This window comes from Falco rusticolus, chromosome 3 (assembly GCF_015220075.1).
Source record: "Falco rusticolus isolate bFalRus1 chromosome 3, bFalRus1.pri, whole genome shotgun sequence".
NCBI classification, from domain to species: domain Eukaryota; kingdom Metazoa; phylum Chordata; class Aves; order Falconiformes; family Falconidae; genus Falco; species Falco rusticolus.
Genome location: NC_051189.1, coordinates 106607442 through 106632962, shown reverse-complemented (window position 1 = coordinate 106632962; position 25521 = coordinate 106607442). Strand labels below are relative to the sequence as shown.

The 25521-nt window shown below is 36.6% G+C and overlaps 1 long non-coding RNA gene across 1 annotated transcript in view; it reads right to left on the bottom strand.

Annotated features, from left to right (window-relative positions):
• Positions 1–25521, bottom strand: part of LOC119145208 — a 186538-nt gene that overhangs the window by 151147 nt on the left and 9870 nt on the right. Inside the window, exons 4-6 of the long non-coding RNA XR_005103340.1 lie at positions 24298–24447; positions 22844–22940; positions 16617–20457 (exon numbers count right to left, since the gene is read on the bottom strand). This is a non-coding gene — a long non-coding RNA (uncharacterized LOC119145208). The remainder of the gene's footprint in view (positions 1–16616; positions 20458–22843; positions 22941–24297; positions 24448–25521) is intronic.

Sequence of the window (25521 nt, the reverse complement as noted above, 5' to 3'; positions counted from 1 at the left end):
GTCCCACTGTAAGAAGTACTGCAAAGCCCAAGAAGTTATGCTGACAGCATTACACAAAATTACACCTTTTCATTCAGGTGTAACAACTGATGCCATCTTGTATGATTTTTGTAACAACCAACATAAACAGTTACATAATACTGCAATTACTCATGATAATTTTATACAAACCCACCCTGCAGGAACTCAAATTTCACAATTAAATGACTTCTGTTCCCTGAAAAACCTGCAAGAAGTCTGCTTTGGTCATGTTCTGAATGAATGGAAACTTGAAGAAACATTTTATATTACAATCCAGAAGACAGAAGAATGCTTTCGTAGGTAATTTCCCACCCTGGCAGAAATATTTTGTGTTGGAAAGCTGTTGTTGAATAATTCAGGGAGAAATCTAAATATGGTAGTGTTTCTCTCAAATTCTGTGGGGTGAGGTGTGAAAGAAAGATAATATTCTACATGTAATACTTTATGCTAGCTAGAATACCTTGAAATAAGACATTTCTAGTTGTGAATGCTGCAGTTATCTCCACAGTGCTATAACTTTATCATTATATGGCAAGATAAGAGTTAATTCTTTGCCTCTGCAAGGACAGTAAATAACATCTTTCTCTCCATTAGCTTTTGCTGTAGTAGCAGTATTTATTCTCTGGGCAATGAATGAGAAACACTGCTTACAGAATAACTCCAGGTTTTTACGCACTAAGAGTTTCAGAAAGGTTCCTGTGTCACTAAATTTAACCTCTTCTTTTTTAAAAGTTATTATTATTAATTGATAGCTTTTATGGCACCCAGGTTCAAAAGAAATGTTTAGCACTGGGAAGATGTTAGTGCACCATAGTCACAAGGCTAATGTAACTGTCATCAAGGATGGGAAATCAAGTTCAAAAAATAAGGGAGCCCATTCAACTTTTCTTCTTTAACAGTGCACAGAAGGAACATCAGTGACCCCGTGGGAAACAAGAGATGAGTATTTCCAGTGCAAACGTTTCCGTGTTTGACACAAGCCTTCAAGAGGTTTGCCCATATGTATTTATTAGCGCAGTGACTGTTAAGATACTTACAGTAACAAGTAAAGATCCATTTGCTACAGTCATGTGATCTGAGGAAGCACTAGAAGGAAAGAACTCTTGAATTCGCACCCTGATTCATTGTACAACCTTCAGCAAGTCGCCCTGCACGGATGCACTGGGAAGTAACAGTACATACCTCGCTTCCTAAGAATGGCAGAACTATTTGATTGTCACTAGGTGAATAGTCTTTAAAAAGGGTAAGTGCCCTAGCTGTTATGCCTACAGAAGATTTACTGGACTAAAAACCTAACTCCCACATTCATTTATAGTCTTCCCATCTTTTCCAAGAGTCACTTGTAGAATTTTGCTACATTGTTTATTTAAGAGCCTCTTAAACATCAGTGAAAGTCCTACATTCAGAAAATCCATTTATTAAAAGAATTCTTCATGCCAACCTTTAGCTGAAATAATCTCAAAATAAGCAACTGTTCAAAGGTTTAAGATCAATGGTTTCAAGGTGCCTGACAGGATTTCACATCAGTCATCTCAGAAACCTTACACATCCATAATCATATTTCTGTTGTCCCACATTACTGGTAAGATGGCAAAAAGGTTTAGACAGCAAGTGAGACAGGATTATTCTGGGCATTAAAAACATACTGCCCAGAGAACGACCCAATAAGTTTTATAATTCCAGTTTCACATGTTTTCAAAGTGAGGCCAAAGCATCCAAATCAGAGAATCATTCCTTAAATACTCCCTTCATGTTAATTTTAATTATAACAACTATTACTATCAGCTAGACAAAGATTATGTACCACCTTCAAGGGGTAAGTGCCAGCAGGATGACTACTTTCATAACATCCATTCAAGATAGGGCAGCTTGACCTCTCTGGAGTGAAGTATCAATTAATTATCTTTTTACAGCCAATTCAATTACAGCACACTAATCACTTGCGTAGGATATTAAGCTAGAAGCTGTAGGGTAGTTGGGAAAAGGGAGGAAAAAATATTGGCGGTGAACAACCCCTTGGTAATGATGACAAGACAGTAACTCTACAGTTGCAGATGTAATGTTTGTTAACATCATGCAGATAGTTATTATCTGTGTGGAGCAGACTAAGTGCTGTAATATCATCCTCATTTAACTGAACTATTTTAAAAATAAAGAATTATTGGTCCTAGGGGTAATAGACATTTCATTTAAAGGTGACCAGACACACCGCATTAGTCTTCAATGTTAGAGTCAATTCACTGAAGAGCTTTGTTCATTAAGGAAGAAAAAAAAAAAAGCAAAGAAAAAAAAAGGAGAGATGATCTATTCAGTAGAAAGCAAAATATATTTAACTTTTGCTAAATAAATTGATATTAACTCAAGTTACTGAGGACTATTTCACTACTATAATGATCCCAAAGAAAATTATCAAGTGCAATATACCTATAAGAATGCACTCATATTAGTATGTAAGAAAACTGTATTAATTTATGGTCAAGTTAGTACCACTACAGAGGCCAAACTTCGAAAAAGTATGAGTGCATGTATGAACACATTAGTATATGCAAAATGTGTATGCAAACAAAACCTAATTTTGATTCTATTTCATTTATAGCATTCATGAGGTAAAATGGCAGAAAGGAGTATGTTAAAGGATGTCTTCTCACAAGAATTTCTGTTAAATGAGTCTTGCACCATTTAGTTTAGCATAGATTACAGAATCTGAAAAAAAAGTTAACTGATCCATATCTGAAACAGCAAGGCAAGACTGCTCATTTCAGCAGTCTTGAGGGACAGAACTCAAAGTATAAAAAAAATACTCTGACAACACAGTTGCAGAACTTAAGCACTTAACAGCAGAGCTGGGATGCTAAAACTCACGCTATGGCCATAGTGTAACTCACAATGTCTTTGTCGCGACACTTTAGTCTCCCTTGCCAGTATGGTAACAATAGCAGTGAAAGACTTGTGCGCAAGTTGAAAGAATTTACAAGGAGCACTGGCAGTTTATTAGCCTACTCTGAATCATCTTCATTACTGTATTTTTTAATACACCCTGATTAAGGCTAGAACACATACCTATGCTATGGTGACACCTCAAATCTCTTTGCAGAAAGCATACTAGAGGTGATTAGCACTTACATTCCTAAAAAAGGAGGGCTCTAAAAAATCCCATTATGGACTGCAGATTAATTTCTGTAACCAAAAATATACTATGCATCCAAGGAACAGAACACAGTGTGTAAGTTTTAGGGGGTTAGGATCTCTCAGGATTTTAGGGCATTCATATTCAGGGTGTTCTGTATCATTTGAGTGCAAGGAAAGTTTCAAAGGGGCTAAGTATGTAACTCTTCTGAGTCTTCCCCAGGGCTCTGCAAAGAGGAGGTTCATACAAAATACCTGTTAACTCTGCAAATTCAAATTAAGAAAAATTATACTATGGCAAAAGAGAGCAGCCAATGTGGAATTTTTTCCCTCCCTATTCTGTATCATTAACAGTGGGCTGTTTCTAAAGGGCAGGTTTGCCTTTGCTCAGTGCTCTTCAAAAAGCATTCTGAAAGAAAAGCACTGTTTGTTCCACCTGCAGACTCATTAAAGTATGAAAGAACATCCTACTGAAATTTCCCTTCTAGTTCATTCTCTATGGGACCTTACACCACAATCACTGCTGCAGTAACTAAAAAATTCTTCCCCAGCATTCTAAGCAATGTAACCAACATCGGTCAAGTGTCTGTTCTGTGAGTGTCCCTATTAACAGACATTCTCCTATTTAATACTTGTTTTGAGACAGGTCTGTACGTTCTGTACTGTAACCTCAGCCAGTTACCAGTACTTTCTATTCCAAAAGACTATTCAACACTTAATGTTTTTTTCTGCTGCCTTAGTGTTCTGATGTTTCTGTCCGTTTCCCATACAGAGTTCTGGTGCCAACTGAATTTCCTTGCAAAATGGGTTTTGCTGGCAAACCTCTTGAATCTGGTACACAGTAGGAATCAACATAAGAGTAATACAAGAAGTAGTATTTGGGAATCTGTATCTCCATGACACAAATATTGGTGCCTAGCCATTATTATTAACATTACAAATCCAGGCTGGATTTTATGAAGCTAAGTACTATGACTGCAAATGGAATCAACTGTTGCTATGGAACTAATCATTGCTATAAAATAAAAGGTTAAACCCATGAAAGATTATTAAACCGCATTACAGGATTATCAACACCTAAGAACAACCAAACAACACTGTCTTCTCTGTGTGATATGACAAGAAAAGTTGACAGCCACCTTCACTTTCTACTACAGGACAACAGAGTTCTCAGCACCCTGTATGACCTACTTTGGACCTTTCGAGGTGAAGCAGCATGAAGTAGGATACAGAAACTTCAGCTTAGACTGTCAGACACCACATGAGCATTACACAAAAGTAGATATAGTCACATCGCTTTGATATGTATACTTTTCTCTAAGATATGTCCTCTGTTGGTCACTGGGAATACATGTATTGCCAGACACTTTCAAAGAAGTAGTTTAGCTCTGCTGCCAAATTCCATTTATCAATACTCAGCAAACAGGCAAAACACAGTAAAACTGAGGAATGCTGAAACGATTTACACAGCAAACATCACGACTGTTAGAATTAAGCAAATAATTTATTTCTTTCTCCTTACAACAGCAGCAAGTATCAACTTGTGATATTTTAGGTCTCCTAATTCAGTTTCAAAATTTATCTTTCCTTAGGGCTACATTTCAATAGGTCTTATGCTAAAAACTACATAGCAACATATGCAGTAATATAATTATGTCATTATCGCCAATTACATAAATATATGTTCATTTTTGTATTTTACAAAAATATTCCTTCCTAAACTAAAGTTAAACGACATCTGTGGTTACACCTGGCTGCTAACACAGGAGAGCTTGTTGTCAATTGGGTTAAAACTTTTTTAAAAAGAATACTATGTTTTGCCAGCGTTTTGAAATGACAAAATCCCAGTCTCAGTTCAGCTGGAGATTACCTTTGGGACTGGTAACTGTTTGAAACTCGGTGACTAAGTGTTAGTGCAACCTTCAGATTGACAAGCCTATTTCTAAACAACACTTTCTACCAACCTAATACGATGCCAGCAGAATAAAGTTACAGCTGGCACATCTAGTGGCTAAATCAGTGTCCATTTGCATCATTTGAAAGGACTCCATCAGGTGTAAACTGCAAAGGTAGCACTATAACACAGTACAGTTGCCTGTTGATACCACTTAAATAGTTTCATTCTTTTCCATCATAAATCCTGTCTGGGAAGCTACTAACATTCCAAAACAGGTATTCTATTATATCAAACCCCCATTTTTTAAACACACACACACTGTAAAACAATTATGAGGTGAATTTATCTCTTAGTGCTGCTTTAAAAATACAGCCAATGTTAGAAAATGGTGTTCAAATTACCTATAATAAAAATAAACCACACACAGCTAGACCACTAGTTTCCATAAGGAAAACACATTTCACATTTCCAATAGCAAGCCCCAAACTTCCCTAATGTAAAACACAGACAACATATCTAACAAATAGTTTGCTTTCACTGCTGGTTGAAAAACATGAAACCACAAAGACACTGAGACTGAAATCAACTCTTAACTGAGAAAATTCTGTTCCGTTAGTATCTTGCAAAGCTAACTTCAATTATCAAAAACCCCAACAGTATGTCAGAGCAAGGTTTTAGGTTAATTTGACAAACCCCAAAGCATTTAAGAGCTAAGGGTTCTGTATTTTTCTTAGTTTACACTGTTGCGCCCAAGTTGCCCTGCCACAGGGTAAAGGACTTATTCCGCATCCTCATGCATTGTTAACACTTAAGAGAAGCAATTAAAAAAGAACTGTTACTAGCACCAGTATAATTGAATTATAGATAAAAAAAATTCTGAACCGGGGTGGCTGAGTCAACAATAATTCTAAGTATGTAGCTCCAGTTAGGGTTTATTCCACAAAATTATGTTTCTAATGGATGCCTTTAAGTTTTCATGCACAGACAACATGCATAAGGGATTTAAAGTACCATGAGTTAGAATGTATGTTTATATGAATAAAAGCTGCACTCATTTATCCCAACAGGCTCATACTACTATCTTTCTCATGTAACTGAGATAAAGATAAATCTATCCACCAGAAGTACAAAAACCTCTCCAGATCAAAAGACCATCAGAAAAATTTAGTTTAATCATTTAAGAAGAGATTTATTATATATATGTTCAACAGGACCTGAAAAAAATTAAATGGACTGTTCCCCAGCAGGAGCACTAACTCCCAGGCAGAGCAGAAGCCCTACTCCAATTTAGCTATTCATTGCTGAAGTTTTTAGCCAATTAAATCTGAATATTCACTAAGATATGTGAAGTATTACACTGTAGGCAATCTAACCTCCACAGAAATTTTTTTCTTGTATTTGCAACATTAATTCATTTTGCTTCAAAATAAGGCAAACTAACTATTTCAGGGTGAAGCAAAAAGAAAGTGTCCAGATGCCTAGAACTTCAGTAACTAGGTCCAGACAAATAAAGAGGCATGAGGATGCAGGAGTGAATCTCGCGTTCTCTACCTTGTCATGGTTTAACCCTGGCCGGCAGCCAAGCACCACACAGCCGCTCGCTCACTCCGCCTCACCCAGAGAGACGGGAGGAGAGTCGGGAAGGAATGTAAAACTCAAGGGTTGAGATAAGAACAATTTAATAGGTAAAGCAAAAGCTGCGCACGCAAGCAAAGCAAAGCAAGGGATTCATTCACCGCTTCCCATGGCCAGGCAGGTGTTCAGCCATCCCCAGGAGAGCAGGGCTGCGTCACGTAACGGTTACTCAGGAAGACAAACGCCATAATGCCAAATGTCCCCCCCTTCCTTCTTCTTCCCCCAGTTTATATATTCAGCATGACGCCATACGGTATGGAATAGCCCTTTGGCTAGTTCGGGTCACCTGTCCTGGCTGTGTCCCCTCCCAGTGTCCTGTGCCCCCCCAGCCCTCTCACTGGCAGGGCCCAAGAAACCAAAAAGTCCTTGACTTAGTATAAACACCACACAGCAACAACCAAAAACATCAGTGTCCTATCAACATTGTTCTCACGTCAGAGTCAAAACACAGCACTGCACTAACTGCTAAGAAAATTAACTCTATCCCAGCTGAAACCAGGACAACCTTAATGCAGACCCACTGGAGTTACTCAATTACCACAACTAGGTGCTGCAACAGCTACAGAACAACAACTCCACCAAACTTGTACAGCAAGCAACAGGGGAGACAAAACCAGCCAGCCCATCCTGAATCCTGAAACCCGTTCTGCTGTGAAAGCCTTGCTCCCGTCAGGAACTGCAACTCCAGCTTCCAGCAATGACTGTTCACTACTACTGGTCACCGCCTTTAAACTGTTAGAACACCTTTTTAATTTGATCTTTGGACATTAATATTGAATTCAAATGTTTTTAATTAAAAAAAAATAATCCAAAACATCTTAGAGTGAAGACTACAAAAAGCTTCTATTTTTTACCCTAAATTTACCTTCTTTCTCTGTATAGTAACTTCAGTCAACCAAAGATTTTTTTCTCGTGAGAATGACTCTCATCCATATTAAAGCATTCTGTGGAAACAAAGACTTCACTCAGAGGGAGGGTTCATCAAACCCACTAAAATTATAATCATTTAATAAGAGTAATGACTACTCTGTATTTAAAATATTTTCCCAGGCAGCACTTTAGCATATTGTGTATTCCAAACAAAGTGCTATTGCATAATCATTAACTCTGCACTACGTAGATCTTATGAGGAATATAATGAAGATCTTACTAAAATAAAGAATATTAAGTTTTCTTACGGATAGAAAACACATTCACACATGCTCATTAAGATTACAGGACAGATTTTTGTTGGCTATAACAGTTCAGATTAGATGCAATTTTTTGAGATGTTTAAAGGTAAAGCAGTGTCATTATTTCATACTGAGAAAAGCAAGACTAGAAGGAAGTAATCTGTCCAGTATCAATCAGATGATCTGGGCTCAGAACACTAACCCTTTTTTCCTCCCACTCCCAAGTCATATTCACTGGATTAAGACATTCCACCAAAGAACCATACTTTCAGAAACTACAAGACAAAAATTCCTACAATTTTGGAAGCAAAAGAGACTAACAGACATTTTAAAACCCGACATTCTAAAAACTACAGAATAGCTGTTGAACCTTAAAATCTGCCACAGTGAAGACTGGTTTTAAAACTGCAAGTAGGCAAAACTGTCTTAGAAATGAGAGGAAAAATTCTTCCCTTTTTTTTTTTTCATTGTAAATATGATGTAAGGTGATCTTCAAATATGGGATTTTTTTAAAAAGTGTTCTCATATCCACTTTGAAAAGAATTGTTTGAGACATATATGCAGCAGCCAGTCAGACAATAACAGTTCTGCAATTATCGGCACCTGCATTACAATTCAATGGATTTAAATTACCAAGGGGCCATGGCAGATACCCTACTGACAACAATTAGCATAAAAATGTTCTACAGTTTAAAGCTGTGGGTGGGAATTACAAAAGGTTAACAGACTAAATATAAAAATCTTTTTGAATATAAAATCAATGTGCTTTGTTACCAAAATCTGGGTACTGTAATTTAACCAAAATAGGGTTTAGAGTATCTGGCAACCTTCCATATGTGTGAGCTTGGCTTGTCTTTTAAGCAAAATGCCGAGCAGCCAATCTGAAAGTTCAAAACAAAACAAAACAAAGCCCCAAAGAAAGGAAAGCATTTTATATTAATTTTTTTGTTTGTTTTTACATTTTCTTAAGCTTATAACTGAAATGAACATCACTTTTACTAGGGCTCAGAATGGTCCTTCTATATGGTCAAATTCAAAATCTGGAATTATTTTATTGCATGATTTAGAGAGGTAAATATTTAGAGTGGTCAAAATAAAGTATGCTAGAAGTTTCTGGACTCGACTGAACTCTAATGACAGTTTTCTTAAAAGGTCATCACTACATCACATCTATATTTTCAGAAGTGGCTTCTACTTCTGTGTAGCTACCAGGGGACAATTTTTTATTTTTTTTTTTAAATATATATTTTTCATAATGCTTGGGACCAAAGCTTTGTTTCATTTAGACTGGATATACAAGCAGAACAGATGAAAGCAAAGAAATCCTGATCATTAAAAGTACTAAAACAAAATGTTGTATTTTATGAGAACATAGAAATACAGACATCAGCAAGAAGCATCTTCAAGTAAAAATAAAAACCTGGTAAGTCTAAAATTTTATTTAGGTTGTCCTTTGTGGGTTTTGTTGACAAAGTAAGAACTTTGACATGGAAGTTTAATTCCTTTTCCCACTCAATAATTTATCTTTTTTAAAAAAATAACTAACAACTCTCAATATAACATAATTACCTGGGAGACATATCATACGCTATAGAAGTTGCAGTAAAGCAAAGCCGGTAAGAGACTTGTACAGTTAGATTTTAACTCCAAAGCGATGCCTTATTAAATTGAGTTAACGTGGATGTGCTTGACACATGCTGGGACCCCTTTTAGCACAATTAGTGCAACATCTCCAGCACTCCTTACAAGCCTAATAGAATCAGCATGTTTAGGACTAGCCCAAGGTTTCTAATTGCAAAATCAGCAAACATGTTAATCATCACTTTGTTGCCCTGTTGTTGTGAAATGAGATTATAGATGTACTAGAGATTATAGAGAGGAATCTAACAAACTGATTTAGCTACTATTTCAAAACAGTACTGTAAGCTATTTTTCATAATTACTTCTTTTTATATATATTTCTGTAAGGCTGCCAGTATACTAACATTTGTCTAAAAGGTGAGCCAAGTTACCAACATTTATACACATTCTAGTACAAACGGGACTTCTCTTCCTTCCCCCAAAGATTTCCTAATATTATAGCATATTTATTTTAATGAATATTTTCATTAATATTAACATTACAAAAACCACAGATGAGAACCGCAAAATTGTTATGGAAAAGTGGGCGGGATTGGGGAGGAGGTGTGAGGGTAAGGGTGAACCATGCAATGCAAAGAAGTGCTAACTCTCTCAGTGCCCGAGCTGTCATTATCCAGACATTACCACCAATGGAAAAAATGGTTAGAGACAGAAATAATTAAGGTACTCCATAGTGATCAGAGTAGCTTCAGGTGTTACAGCAAAGGTTAACTTACACTGAACCCTGAACTTCCTGTATTCATGCAGAATGCCTCAACTACTGCGTGCACTGGTTCTTCATGCACAAGCTACCAGATGCAGAATGTGTAAAAATATGCTTAAATCTTATTGCCTTTAAAACATCTTAGATGGTTTATGAAAGGCTTTGCTAAACCAAGATTGAGAAGTCAATACATCTGAGCTTGACTGCAATGTAACTCATTCCTCAAAAACATACAATCCTTGCACAGCGAACTCTGTTCAATACTGGAAAATGCTGCAGGAGGCACAGTCCAGCAAAAATTGTAAAGATGGTCCAGCAAGAAAAACCTAAAATCTACAACACAAATGACACTCTTTTGTGACTGTGTATCTAACATTCAGTGAAAGAGCTCACCCTGTTGCACTGAAACAGCAACAGAAACGTACCTGCATGCCAGATGACAGTCTTTGAGATCAGATTTTATGAACCCACATTCACATGACTTACTGAAATCTTGGAATTATGGAACCTTGACAAAATTATTACTCTAAAGTTTCACATGGGTTTATAAAAAAAAAAGTTTAGGTGACCATGGGTTTGTTTTTAACTGATTTTTTCCCCAAGGTTGGTCAACTCAAGTTCCCAGTATTTTTTGTTCCCTTTCATCACCTGTTAGGTCACCTGTCAATAAAGCAGGTTCACTCACTGGTCTTTTTCCTCCTCATAGACAAAAAATAACAATGGGTCGTGGTGATAGTTTTTATATCTATTCCTACTTTAAGGGACATACACAATAATTGTTTTAACATCTGGAAATGACACGTTCTTCCAGCAGAGGGAGAGGTCCATGAGAAGTGAGAAAAGAGAGCAAATAAAAGCTACAAAACATCCTCAATACATAAAAGAAAGGGATGATATTAGAGACACCTGTATGGGGCTCGTGAAACTTGGTTCTAGTCTCTGATTACATACAGTTGTATGTACATACAGCAGCAAAGTCAGTGGACCCTCATACCTGTTCTTGTCAAACATGCTCTAACTTTTCCCTTCTAATATTACTTTTTAAAAAATGTGTACATACTGTTCTTACGTAAAGGATCCTTCAAATTTGTAAAGATTACTGTGCATATACAGCAAATAGACTCAAAATAAACACAGCAATTTCTGTAGGTACCTATAACGGTGCTTCTGATACCAATTTATATTTTTTTAAAATGTTCATATAAAACCATGGCAATGCAACAAAGACCTGGGATGAGCATTATTAACATTTTATTCCAGCTGCTAAAGAGGCAGCTGAAGAAACAGTCAACATCTTTCTTTTAGATCCTTTAAAATAATCTTTTCATTATTATTTGAGCAGTAGATTTAAAATGCACGTAGATATTTAGAATGCAGACTTCCCCTATTACTTTTAAAATATTAAGATTGCTCAATCTGTGGACTTATAAACCTAAACAGTGTCACTTTAAGCAACTGCGGTGGAAAAAGCGGATGCTGCAATTCTGTTACTAGCAATACTTCAAAATCTCATGAGACTAACAGTGAAGTACTATATAACCACATTTGTTCCATCAAGTACAACAGAGATCTCTTGAGATACCACAAACAACCATGAGACAGTGTGCTCTGGCTATGTAATTATATTGGGTCTCTTGTCCTGACGCTTGTCTCAGGGGAATTAACGTGTACGTTTAAATTCACAGAACTCACATACACTAAGACTAATTTGTTCTTTCAAGCAACTGCCTTATGGCGCTGAGAAATAAATGGGAAGCAGTCATTCTCTGGAAAGGCTGCACGTACATCAAAGAAATGCCCAACTGTGGGCTCTAACAGGTTCTCATTACTAAACACAAATAAATGTCTTTTCAGGCTTTAAGACAGCTAAATAGAAACTGTTAAGAAAATACAGTTACTGTAGACAGTTCAAGATGCTAAATTTATATATTGTTACTAATGAAAAATTATTTCTCCTTAGATGACTAACTTGTATGAGTACAAAAATCTAATATTACTTTTCCCATGTCATATGTGAAGTCAGGCTTCTTTACTTTTGAAATATGGTAATCACTAGAGTGATGTGTTCACATAAAATTCCTGATAAAATTATCAAAATTACAATAAATATCTATTACTTAAAAGCAGCAGAAACTGCTAGCTGAAACACAGGCCAAATAAGAGTAAAACTAAATAATAAAATATAGGAGAAACCTAATTATAGCTGCAGTTTCCCTTTGCCCCCACCCAGGAGAACATACAAAATGCCAGATTAAAAATAATCTGATTTTGCAGAAATTCTTTATCACTGCCTGCAGGAAAGAGGAGGTAGAGTCAAAACCTTTTTTTCAGCAGAATATTTGTCTGTAGTGGAAATTACTAACAAGTCTTCAAAGAAGTATTTGATGATCCTCAGGCTACCTCTATTGATGATGTCAAGAGTTTTAGCACTGAGGGCTTCAGCAGAGAAGTAGGAAACATGGATGGGGAACCGGGCTTTGAAGTTAGCTCAGAGAAGCTGACACAAAATACAAAATGAATCATGTTAAGGCTTGATCATGCAAACACAAATGTCAAAGGTAAAATTCCTACTGACTTCAAACACGAGTGGAATCAGGTCCTCAACAATGAATCAAAATATAGACTGTTCTGAGTCTTCAAGTTTAAAAAAACTCACATCACTAAGTCTACAAAAAAAACCCAACACCATAATGGCACACAATAGCGTTGTTATTGTATTGTTTAATATAGATTCTGTCTGGTCAGCTGTCCAAACAGAGTATTCCCCAATATGATTAGAAATTTGAGTATTCATGGCTGGCAATTTTTCTTTTGTTTTTAAACATACTTACTCACTGCTGTTTCCAGTCCGAGACATGAACATCTAAGAAACACGATCTTCCTTACTTGAGGAAGAAGAAAAAAAACAAACCCAAGCCAAATCATTCTTGCCACCCATGAAAAAATAGTTCATGCTTTTATCACCAAAAACACTAGTCACATGCATGTGACTGACCTATTACATTTTCTTTTAAGATACTCTCTCTTGGAAATACAAGTAGTGAGTCAGTTGTTATGGTAACAATTATTTTTTTTAACTAACATATGACAGCCTGTGTGTCATCTGATGTTGTTCCTGAATTAAGTTACACATTCACTTTTGTCAAATAGTCTAAAAAGAGCTTCTTGCATTAAGAAATAGCGAGGAGAAAACAGGACATTCTTCCCAGGCACCCTGCTTTAGCAGGTATAAAACTCTGAATCCTTACATTATAACATGTCCAACTAAATATGAAAAGATGCAGGTTTGGCTTGGCCCTCCTGCATGCTCCAAAGATAAATCATCATGTTTACCCTCCCCTTTTTTGAAGTTGCAATGTATAAATTCCTGTAAATGATAAACTTTCTCATCACATAAACCTTCTCGCTACTGATGAATCTAAAACTCCAATTAATCAAATTGAGCACTGCCAATAAAAGGACAATCCCAAAATATTTATGCTCAAGTTATTTCTGTTACAGATTAATAGGTATTCACCTGAATCATCAAGGCCATAAAGAAAACTTCAGTACTATTATAAACAAAACATTTTAGACATGGAGCGTCAAAAAATATTTTTTCCCCTCAGACTATTTAGTTACATACACCATTTTAATCCATTATAGCATTTATTATGTGATTAAATTTAGACATACAGTCAACTTTTTGTTAGCTCAGAGCTATGTCATGATGATGTGAAGAGTAGCTGTTCTTGATTACTTTTTTTTATTAAACAAACTGCCTACAATTCCGTGAGCTCCAGTCTCGGATATCTAGTCTTCTTTGTCTTGTATACTGCTTAGCCAGTAATTTTAATGTACGTCTACCTGAACTGGATCTTTCTGCTTACATGACCAACTACAATTATCAGTTACTACTTCACCTAAGAGTGTTTTGCTCCTTATTAAAATCCAAAGTTATCAGTTGAATACTTACAATGGTAAAATAAGGCAGCAATCCATTCATCCACTGTGATATTTTTTTGAAAGTTTATTATTGGATACACTTTTAGTGGAACACAGTGGAGCTAGTGGGTGAAGGAAGAAAAAGTATCAAATAGTGACAAGCTTGAATTAGATGTCAGAATACTTAAGGCTAAGTACTTGTGACCTAAAAACAATAGGAGCCAAAACTTGAACATTTTACAGCTCCAATCTTCTAAACAACAAACCAGCAATACATTTGGGATGGCTTAATACAAAAGCTTCCTACACTCCTAGCCCTGGTTTCAATTGAAAGCTTGTTACTCAGTCTTGTAAATTCCCCTAAATTTAAGACATGTAGTATAATAAATTTCTTCAATCCAGAAATATGAAAAATACTTTAGCTGATGCAGCAGAAATGTGACGATACAAAGCAAATGTAAAACAGAGGGATTACAACAATCTGGACAACTAGCAACATTATGTCACTGATATCAGTGCCTAGAAATTTCTTTATTACACTGTGATGTCTTGTAATAACTTCAAGGATATGGAGAACATTCTTCAACATGCACGCATTGCTTTAGTGTAGCAAACTGAAATAACCGAGATAACATTGCTACTCTGAGTCCATTTAGTAATATATCTAACCCTACTTATAAGTAGTCATTATTCTCTTTTTTAAAAAGAGTCTTGGAAAATAATAAATACCACAACAAAAAATGTTGTAAAAATACATCACTAGTAGTAAAAAACAAAACAAAAACCCCAAAGAGCTGCATTGATACTAAGCTTACTTGCTGGGCCAATACCATGGGACTACTAGGAATTAATTTGTAAGCATGAGAAGTATGCTACTAAACAGCAACTAAAGAGGCTTTCCAGTCAAATTACATGTAATTCACCTTTTATGGGCGTGGACCTTATCATGTATTCAAATATGGAATAACATCCACATTTAAACAATGGCTACACATACATTATTACTTAACAACAAAACGTCTTGGAACTCTTTCACTGACAGTTCATCCATACTGAATAAAGACTGGATAACTCTCCACCAGTGCATGATTATATCCATACTATAGGCAGAGATGCACAAAAGCCTCAAGGATCTCCTCATTTACCCATCAGCAGAAGTTATTCCTAAGATACCGAGTTAGACAACATTTCTCTCCAAAAGCAGAGATAAGAAGAATCAGAAGAGAAGTTAGTAGAGCAATGGCCAAAGAAGAGAATCTTTCAATAGCTCATCAAGGGTTCTTAGTTTCCCTCTTTCCCCCCCCCCCCCCTTTTCTTTCTTCCCACCTTTCTTCTAGTCTGCTAGGCATCTTTCCCCACTCTTTCTACCCCCCCTGCCTCACTTCATCTAGTTCGCCTTTCAGTCCCAATTATTCCAATGTCCCTGACCAAACACACAACTCATTCACTGAAATCAATGATCATTAGTTAACTCTGAAAAGTCCCGCTATTTGTCTGCCATGAACACTCAGAAAAACAATGCTATCTTATGAAGAAATCACTCTGGACACGACCTCAACACAGCCCTTAGAAACTCAATGTAAAAATTCAAAAATAAAAGCCTAATTCTTCAAAATCCCAGCAGCATGAAACCACTGTACTCTTAAATACAATTCAGACAATAGAGTAGTGGGGTCCTCATACTCTGCTGCAGCTGATGTTGTCTAATCACTGAACCCGAAGTACAGAAAGCAATTGTAGTTAAGGGATATGCAAGAATAAGACTGGAATTCTGTAGGCCATGAAGTCCTGCTGAAGGAATGGTCACATTAAGGGACCTCCACAAACAGGCACGTTGTTTTGGGCAAACTTGACCTGTGAATAAGTCAAAAAATATGAAAAATACCAAGTCCCAAAGGTGCACATTTGCTTCCTCTGACCTCATATGTGATCAAAAGCATCTCAGTTTATAATCCTTCTCCCTTTAATAGAAGGCTGATTACTTAAATATATAATTGTATGAAAGATTTCAAGTTTTAAAACACACAGAAATTTATCTCCATTGCCTTAGTAGAGAATATAGAGTAATACTACTACTACTATTCTCACTTACAAAGCGCAACAGGAATGAAGCATCTGCCTGATCTGGATTAGGATTTTTGTGGAAGGATGACATCTGGAAATACCGTGCAAGAACTCTACAGCCAGTCCTCTGTTCCACTGTCCCACAAAAGGAAGAGTATTATTTTTTATGTGTGACCCCAAGATCTGGTAATGAAATGTCCTTGGAATAAGCCATCTGAAAGGAGAGGATGTATTTGTTTAATATTGGCAAATTTGGGATACCTTTCATATTTTTAGGTGTTAAATTTTTCATTTTTTTGGTGAGCCTACAAAACAACTGAAAAAAGGACAAAATAGAACTGCGTGAACTAGTAATCTTTTGCAAATTATGCATGCCAGTGTAAACCAAAATAAGGGTGGGAGCGGGAGACAGGGATGGCTAGGATGAACGTACCTCTTACTGTTGCACGGTCACTTTGTTGTTCCATCTTTTTACAGGACACAGGAATGTTTTGAAATGGTGGAAAATAAAGCAATCATTTGTACATATATTATACTGTCCTCCTAAAGGGCACAGCAAAATGAATCAACTAGCACAAGTACACGTCCACACGCACACAAACATGCATACCCAAGTAGGGACACTGTAAGACTAGAAAACTAGGTTGACTGCCTGTAATTACAGGATGCCTTGAATCCCCAAAACTATCTTTAGCTCAGTGAACTGTTAAAGAATTACTGGGTTTTGTTTTGAAGCCCTAATATTTAAAGCAAAACACATCTACGTTTTCTCTGCAATGCCATCTCAACTGCCTCCTCCAAAGTGTTCTTTTTCTGTTGCAACATATGGTACCCCATCCAGAGAGTCACAAGATATTTTGTTTCTAATTGATTAAACTGCATGAGTCACACACAGGATTTGCACATGGATTGCAAAAGCAACTGCTTGTTTTTCACGAATTTTACAAAGTAGTCCAAACTACCAAGTGGTCAACGAAGAGCCTCCTCAGAAGCATCAAATTTGAACAGTCAAATCAGTCACAGACACGTGTGATTTTATTACATGGCCAGGAGTATTTTGTGTTTTTTTCTTAAAACTTCTTTGTTGCAATGCGGGGATCAAGAGAAAGCGTTAGATCTGCTAGTGTTATGGATACAGAGTAAGGCTTTGTCAATTCCAATGTTTCAAATATTGCAACATAAACAAACAAAACTCAAATTTACCACCTTTAGATAGAATATAATAAGCCAAATAGAAACAAAAGTCAAATCAGGTCTTGAGTGTTTCTGAAGTACGTTTTTTGACCCTTAACCTCTTGCTGCTTGGACTGGCAGTACCAGAACTTGTTACTCCAGCATCCAAGTAATTCACGCATGTTAAAACTTGCTGGCTGTTCATTCACCAAGAACTACAAATCAGACACAACAGGAAACAGGAGACTATTAAGTCAGGAAAGCGTCACAAATTTCTGTCCACATCATATACTTGAGTATTTTACATCAACGTACAATGGCTCTTGCATGGACGTAAAAGCCTACGTGGCTGGATATTTCTGATTTTTCCTGAAACTAGCACTCCCACAACTGAAGATACTGCAACTGTGGTATTTATGGGACCAGTTTCACATGCAGTCAAAGCAGTTACTACAAGTATGTGAAGTACCATAGTATTTCTGAACATTACTGAAGGATATAATATGGATATTATATATCCATATATATATGGACTACAGATTAAAATTTTGGGCCCTATTTCATTCTTGGTAAATTAATTAAGACTAGAAATTATTACTTGAACTCTGTTGATCTTATTGCACACCAGTATGTTTTGCCTGATTAAAATAATTGAAAAGAAATCCAGCAAGAGATAACTTCTCTTCTAAAATGGAATCGATGTCACAAAATTATTTTGTTTCTATTTATTGTGAGAAATTTGGCACTGTGCTAAGAAAGAATCCGTTAAGAACTGCTTGTTTGCATTGCTAAGGCAGTTTCTTATACACTCAAGTTATTTTACTGCTATGCAAGGATACTTTTTCATTTTTGAGTTAACTAAAAAGCTGAGCAGTCAACTAATCCATTATCTTTACTTACCATGCTGGTTGCTCAAAGCATCTCCTGCTCCATATAGGGTGTCAAATCCAGATTCTGGCTCTATCTCCCTTAGGGATTGGTAAATCAGCCAGTGCAAATCCAGAATTGCTAACGACAGAAACAGCACATTTCAGTTCCCAGTTTCCAGATGCAATGTATGTCAAAAGATAGCTTATACACTCAAATCCAGTGAAAGAAAATAGTGTGGACATTTTTGTTTGTTTGTGCTGATAGGTTTTTAAATCTTAATTAAGTCCAAATATAAGAATAAATTTACCATGACAGCCATTAGGTACTCAATATATTCAATTTACAGCTGGGTATAAAGCAGAAAACACACATTAAACATAATATTGAGAACTACCTCTCCAACAACTTAAGTCTATTAGATTTCATCAAACTGGAGATACAGCTGACAAATAGGGATGTGTAATTCATTTAGTTGCTCCTTGTGTTTTCCAAGTTCTGTCAAAGGCTGCACAAACTTAAAGCAGTGACTTCCCTAATAAAAAAAGAATCGAGTTGTACAGCTTCAAATAAATATTTCCCTGTAGATTCTATTTCATCTGGTACTGTACCTCAAATAATTTTTGTTGAGTATTTACAAATCCAACATCAGGTATTATTCTTGACAGGGAAAAAAAGAAAAAAATCATTGCTATAAAAATAGATTGAGAACCCAAATATTGGGTGAGATTTTTGAAACAAATTTCAGTGAGATTTAAAGGTTCTTGGTTTCTTAGACATACTAACACATTCAGCAGTTTCCAAAGACTTCAGTGGATTGATCAAAATTTCAGAAATCAATTATTAATTTAGGACTGCAAATCTGTATTTAGAAGGATGATTTTTATGGTCCTATTTTTGAAGACAGAGTTTGGTGTATTTCCTTGATTAGAGAATCTTTCCTTGAATAGTCAGAAGCCACCAGCTGGAGGCAGGGAATGGCAGTGAACAACTGGCACTCTTAAAGGCTGACTATTACATTATAAAAGTGTATTTGACTACCACAAAAACACCTCAGCATCTAAAAAAGGTATTTGTTACGCTTTTTAGGGTATAGTACTTGCACATTTGCTGTAATTTACGTAGCTGGCAAACTAACTACACAGTTTTAGATTACTCCATATACATATTAATCAAGGGAAATACATAATGAAATTGGCTCTTCCCCACACTACGTACATGGCAGTTAACTGTTTTCCTCTGTTTCTTCAATTACCTCAACTAAGTCGGTAGCAGAATTTCATGGGATTTGGTGGTTTCTGATGCTAGCCCAGATCTCCACACCATGACTACTCACAGCTGATCATCAAAAGAACAATAAATAAATAGTTAGCATGTCACAACTATATATTCACCACCTTTTACTGTTACTGTGTCGCAATGCTACAAGTTCAGCTAAAGATTTAAGTCACAGTATAAAACACTCTTACTGTACTTTTACTCAAAAAGGGAACAGAACTCTCCGCTTTGGGCAGCAGCATTAAATGCAGGAAAGTAAATGGCTGATGACCACAATTAAGGGTTAAATTAAGAAGAAATATTAAAGTTATGACTCAGCTGAAAGAAAATCTCAATCAAATCAGAATTGATTGAATGGAATGATCCATTGCTGCTTTATTTCTTAACCTTTCATAGCATTTGTGGTGGGTTGACCATGGCTGGCTGCCAGATGCCTACCCAACTACACTCTAGCTCCCTCTCCTCAACAGGACAGTGGGAAGAAAGTAAGATGAAATGGTTCATGGATCAAGATTAAGACAGGGAGACTGTTTACTGATTACTACCATGGGCCTCAGGGAAAATTATTTATTGCAAATTAAGATAGGCCTGGAAAGTGAGAATATAAGATAAATGAAAACAGTATCTTTCTCCCCCATCTTATGCTCTTTTTCCCCAGCCTCAGCCTCACTCCTTCATTCTCAATTCCTCTACCTTCCCCCTGAGTGATGCAGAGGGAGGAAGAATGGAGGGGTTGCAGTCAGTCCATAACAGTCCCTCTCTGCTGCTCCTTCCTCCTCACATTTTTCCCCTGCTCAAGTACTGGTCCTCCACAAGGCACAGCTCCTGTCGGGAGCACCTGCTTCTGCCTGGGCTTTCCATGGGCTGCAGCATAAATGTCTGTTCTGATGTGGTCCTCTTCACGAGCTGCACACAAACACCTGCTCCACCATGGCTTCTTCCAAAGCTTCCATAAGCTGCAAGAGAAATATCTGTTTCAACACCTGGTGAACCTCCTCCTCCTCCCCGCTCCTCTTTCACTCACCTCAGTCTCCACAGGATTGTTTCTACATACACACACACACACCAGCTTCTCACTGTTGTGCAGTGTTTTATCCTTTCTTAAATATGTTTTTTTAAAAGCTTTGCTGATGGGCATAGCTTTGGCCAGCAGTGGGTCTGCTGCAGAGCCAGCTGGAACCAGCTGTGTCCAGCACAGGGCAGCTCCTGGCCTCTTCTGACAGGGGCCACCCAAGCAGCTCCCCAATTACCAAAACCTTGCCACGTAAACCTAATACAGCATTAAAAGTTACTTCAGTCAAAATATTATTCAGAGTGAAAAACCCATGAAGAATAAATCTTTTTTTCTCATAATTTTATCTTTATGCTGCTTATTTAAGAACGGACTCAGAACACAGGTTCTGGCATTAAACACCTGTAAAAATTATTCTCTCTTTTTTTTTTTTTTCCCAGGGAACAGGAGAAAGGGAAGGAAATAATTATGATCTTGACTCTCTCCTTACATAGCTACTCTAAAATCAGCAGCAATCATCTGTTCAAGGTATAGTAATACAAATGCAGCTCAACTACACAGTTTGGTTATATAGATAAAAATCATTGATGCTTCAGCAGATAAATTTATTGCAAAATTCCAACAGAAAACCAGCAAAAAACGTACAGTTAAAACACTGCCCAAGATATCCAGAGTCTCTGATCCTTGTGAAGGTAAATGTCTCACAAAGACAGAGCAGACAACATTATTTGTACTTGGCTTGGACAATCATGACATTAACTTGAACCTGTCTTCCCAGAAGGACAGAAAGAAGATCTATATTCATTCCTTTTAATGAAGGCTGTTTCTTCATAAAAGCCAAGCTATCGTTCTGCCTGAAATACTTATCTAGACATTTACTTTAAACTGAAGTTCTGTGAGTAACCTTGACTTCAACAAAAATGCATTTTAGAAAGATATAAAACACAATTAAGTTTTAGCAATAAACAGGAATATCATGCTTTCTTTAATACAAAATGTAAATGATTGCATTGCTGAGAAAAGGGAAAATTAAGTCTTCTAAGCACCCAATGAACAGGAGTGGAACAAATTTCCTCTCTTCAAATATATCCTTATAGTAATCTGAAGAGAATACTTCCATGATTGTGTAGCGATTTCTTCAAGACCTATTCAATTCGTTATTGTTCAGCTTACAGTGCCAGAAAAAAAGGCCTGTTAAAGTTAACATCTGCTAACTAATCATGAAACAGACCATCACAACATTTTATAGGGTTTGAACACAGCTATGAATTTTGATTACTATCAACTTTGACTGGATTAAAGAAGCACTTTACTGTGAGACTTATGAAACCTACAAAAACTTACTCCTTTACAGGAAACTCTTGTAAAAATAAACATTTTCATTCTGGATTCAGAAAATCTGACCTAGTGTTACAAGTATGCCTAATACTAAAGATAGAAATAAATCAGTCAGGTGAATTATATTATTCCGATTTTTTTATGAAATATTTCATTTTTTGAATGTTAACAGCCTACAGCAGAGATTCTGACAAGCAACTATTCTTAAGATGGGCTGCTGCACAGATCTGTTCTTCTGAGTTCCATTCCATATGCTTTGCTGCTTGACACCAAAAGTACATCCATATATGCTATATTTCAAGTTTTTTGGATAATTTCCTTTGAGGCGATACATTCATATCTGAGTGAGGCACTGCAAAAATTTACTCAAGAGCATCTCTTGACCAGCTGCACTCAAGCTGGAATTACTATGCTCTGTGTAAATAGTCCCCTCATGCAGAAGTCAATTGGATTAGAAAAGCTTTCTATTAAGCCACTAGGTCTATATCTTTGCATTATGATGGGATGCATTTCTGCTCTGTGCTTAACAAATTATAACCTGCTGAGCAATTCTTTACTATTTCTAATGACATGATTTAAACTAACTGGGATTACTCTCTTATATGCACGCATACCGTGCATGCACACACAGTTTGTTTCTTTTGCTCTCTTTCCAACATTTTAATTCAAAAATACTTTCACTTTAAAATTAAAAATCCACATTATTAAACCCCCCAAACTCTCCCTCATCGCAAGAATAAAAATCCATTACAAGAACATTCAATACCTCACTGTAGTTCTGCATTTAATTTGAATGAACAGCTCTCTCCCTTCAGGAGAGGTCTCAGTCAAATAGCTATCCCCCTCACTCCATAGAACTATGCATTCTAGGAAAACTGAGTACTCAGAGGATGCTAAACATTACAGTCAGATCATATTAATCAAAAGAGGGACAAGCAAAGCATTATGTCAAAGACTTGTTAATAACTGGAGAGCATAATGAATGTACGTACCAGCAGGGTAGCCATTGATCCACAGTCCATCACAGATGTCACCAGAACAATTAACTATAGCACCCCGTTCATTGAATACGTCATTTCTCCACTGCCCCTTTAAACAGAAATACACACGGATTTTAAATTTCAACAACACCACAGCTAAATTATAAAGAAGGGATTATTTCAGCCAATTTTCAATAGCAAAGTGGGTGGTCCTCAAGGCTTTTTATAAATACCCTTCCAACATTTGTGTGAAAAGTTGAATAGGAGACCACACAACAACCGAGGATTATGTGGCATTCCTCTAAAGAGGAAAGGGGGGAGAATCAAACATTTCTTGCCCAAGGTTTGTTACTGTGGGATACTATTATGTGAGGTCTTTCAGTTCATATATTACACCGCATTAAATTACATGGCAAGAATGAATAACTGCTTTGTCACATACAGAATCACACATTATTTTGCTTTTTAAAGATTGTGAAAAGTGAAATAGTGTACCAAACTCAATTCCAAAAAGCTTGTTATTTAAATCTGGACTGCATTTCACCCAAGAGATACCCTTTACATAAAAGTTCAAAGATTCCTAAGGCTGCAAAGCCAAATACCACAGAAGCTTTGGTATGAACCAATTAAAGTTCCTGGCTATGTTAAACTTGCACACGTAATCACGCAATTTAGTATTACGTCATGATGAACATGCAGTTTTTCTAGTGTACCCTTTCCTACTCAATATAGCATAATCTTGAGATCACTAGTTCACAGCCAGAATTTTACTAACGTTAACCAATAGCTAAGTTGATAGACCTCTTTGTGGTCCTGTATTAGAGGACAGGAAAATTTGTCAGACATTTCATAGTATTTCCTGGCAGGACTGGGAAGGTCACAATCGGGAACACTGGTTTTAGTTTCAGACGCAAGAAAGTACAGTATTGTATATAGCAGTATGTACATTTATTCCAAGATACATGTAAAAGAGCATCTTGACGCACAGAGCTGGCACTGAAAGTTAAGTCTGAATTCTTCCCATTGTATTGAAAAAGTTTAGAGTTGAAACTGGTAAGAAAATGACCAGACAATGGTCAAAGTATAGTCACAAGTCCAGGTATGGGAAGTAAAATAACTCAGCAACAAACACCACTTGTTTTACACCATATTAAATCCTGTTTAGGTACTGGACAACATTCTGTCAATATTAAGAGTACTTAAGGAACTAGAGAATAAGAATATTTCAAATCTAAAGTGATAATTCTTCAGTTAAGTTGGGTATCTGGCTTTTTGTGTGATAACAGCAGAGGTACCAAATGAAGTGCTACTATAATTCTAAAATATGTGTAAACCCAGTTGAAACTCCAGGTGGATTTAGCAGCTGAAGTTCTCGCACTTTGTTTACACCTTTAGCAATTACAGATGCAAGCTAGAAGATAAAAGCGAAGACAGGCCGTTCTTTGGAAATAGGCTTCTGATACTACCTGTGTTGGTCTATTCCTTCCATCACTTTAAGGCACAGGATGCTATCTTTGGCAGTTATCCCAATCGTAGCATTGTTCTCGGTAACTAATGTACACAAGCTTCAGGCTCCGCTGGCATTTTCACAATCTTGTCTGCCTAGTGGAAAAGACCTTTAAAATAGTAGTCAGCTAGTAATGCTCCTGAATGTACATAACTGGAAAAAACTCACCGTAATTGGAATTGTATCTAAATTATGTACTGAAATCATTAAGGCCTTCATCTTGCACTGTTGTACGTAAACATGCAATAGGATTCAGCTGTGTGTTGCTTCCTCCAAGGAAGGAAAAAGGACAGAGGATATAAAATATGCAACCTTTCTCAGTGGTTCATTATCACTACCTGTAAAGGCATTGTACTTGCCTTCAATCAATTTTGATGATTGCCTACTATTAATGTCACTCATTCTCTTAAGTAATTAAGCCACCTCTTTCTTAGATGTGTCTTTGTCTCTCCCTGGCACATTTCCTTGTCTAATCCTCTTTTCCAGATGGCATAAGGACGAGAGATAAGTGTTGCTAAAAGTTGCTTAGCAATGCAACACATGCAAGGTTTGGAAATGCTGACGTCCACATAAGCACTATCTATACATCACACATTTATGCAGAGAAACAAAGGCGTGAACAACCAGAGTGACATAGGGGCCTCCAGAAAAAGAGCTACCAGTTAGTACACAAACAAAGGGGAGCAGGAAATGGAGAAAAAGAAAAAGCTACAAGCTTCCAGTGATGGCTTGTATTATGCTGTGGCGTTTTTTTGTTTGTGTTTGATTTTGGTTTTAAACTAGACCAAGAAATCCTGCTTTAAACAAAACAAAATCCTTGAGTTTTAGTAAGGTCCTGTATTTTCTGTGATTCAGAGACATACAGTGCAGTAGACGCTGCAGTCTACTAACAGGGACCAGAACAGCAATAAAGAAGTTCATTAAGAACACTAACTGATGAAGGCAAAGTTGTTTATCATCAGCTAGGTATCAGCCACACAAATCTTCCTATGCTAAGAATCAGCAATAAGGAATTTATTCTGGTAACTGCATAATGTAGTTGTGGATTGATTCTAAAGTAAATGTGTTTATATGGAATTTATTAAAACCACAATTAAATGTTACGGGTAATAAATAAGAACATTTAGTACACGAACAGTAATAATTTCACAAGGTCATATTATCATATTAATTCATTTCTGCA